The sequence below is a fragment of the Chrysochloris asiatica genome, unplaced genomic scaffold (assembly GCF_000296735.1).
Source record: "Chrysochloris asiatica unplaced genomic scaffold, ChrAsi1.0 scaffold00062, whole genome shotgun sequence".
Lineage (NCBI taxonomy): Eukaryota > Metazoa > Chordata > Mammalia > Afrosoricida > Chrysochloridae > Chrysochloris > Chrysochloris asiatica.
Genome location: NW_006408580.1, coordinates 9,340,861 through 9,342,204, shown reverse-complemented (window position 1 = coordinate 9,342,204; position 1,344 = coordinate 9,340,861).

Here is a 1,344-nt window from a genome sequence, read left to right as displayed (position 1 = left end):
AGAATATTAAAATTATCATGAACTGCTAGAAGAACAAATAAATCTGTGTTGGATGAAGTACAGCCAGAATGCTCCTTGGAAGCCAGGATGGTGAGACTTTGTGTCTCACACTTCAGACATGTTGTCAGGAGGGGCCAGTGCCTGGAGAAGGATATCATGCTAGGTAAAGTGGAAGATCAGCAAAAAAGAGGAAGACCCTCCAATGATGTGGATTGGCACAGTGGCAGCAACAATGGGTTCAAGCTTAAAAATGATTGTGAGAATGTCATAGAATGAGGCAGTGTTTCGTTCTGTTGTGTAAAATGCCACATGAGTCAGATTTGACTTGATGGCACCTAACAACAACAACAAGATCTAGACTTGAAAAGAAGTTCCTTCTGTGGTTGTGACATTGGGCAAGTACTAGTTACAAATGCTGGGAAGATCCTTACCTGTTGTACCACCTTTTAGCATTCTGGGGACAGTGCCTAAGCTGTGAAGCCCTCATCTATTCCCCTCCAGAACAAAATGATCAATGTCTTACCATGTTAAGCAGGCAGTTCCTGCTGTTGGAGAAGGATATCTTAAAATTCACTTTCTCATGGAGTCAGCAGTGTTGGAGCCATGAGACTTTTTTTTTTTTTCTTCCAGTTTTTAGTTAAAAATGTTTTATCTGTTTGAATTTGAGACCATTGTCAAAGATTTCTAAATGAGATCTTTTGAGATCTCCAAGAGAGGCAAAGTTCGGAATGTACCCCTTGGACTAGGCTTTGGGAGGCTCTGTTTATTTTTTATTTAGGTATAATTCATGTACAATAAAATGCACAGATTTTAAATGTGCAATTATATAAACTTTGATCAATGGAACTAGGTAACCATCATCGCAACCAAGCTGTGGAACACTTTCGTCACATCAGATTCTCTGCATATCCTGTTGAGTTAATGTCACTCTGTTCAAACATGTATTTTGATTCTTATCATCACATCTTAGTTTTACCAGTTGTAGGTCTTTATTTAAGTCATGCTGCTAGCATTGGACTGCTATCCACAAGGTTGGCAGTTCAAACTTGCAAGCCACTCCTTGAAAGTAAGATGAGGCTTTCTGCTCCCATAAAGATTTACAGCCTTAGAAACTCTATACAGGGTTGCTGTGAGATGGAACACACTAGACAGCAACTAACAACATATTTTTATTTAAATGTTGGTTGGTTTTTTTTTTTTTTGTTTTGTTTTTTTTTGTAGTGTCTGTGTATTTGTTTGTGGGTTTATAAGCTCTATATAATGCTTTTGCAATTCACTCATGTTTTACCTTGCATCAGTTTTGCTTTCCTTTTCATTGCTGAGTAATATTTAATTATATGGATA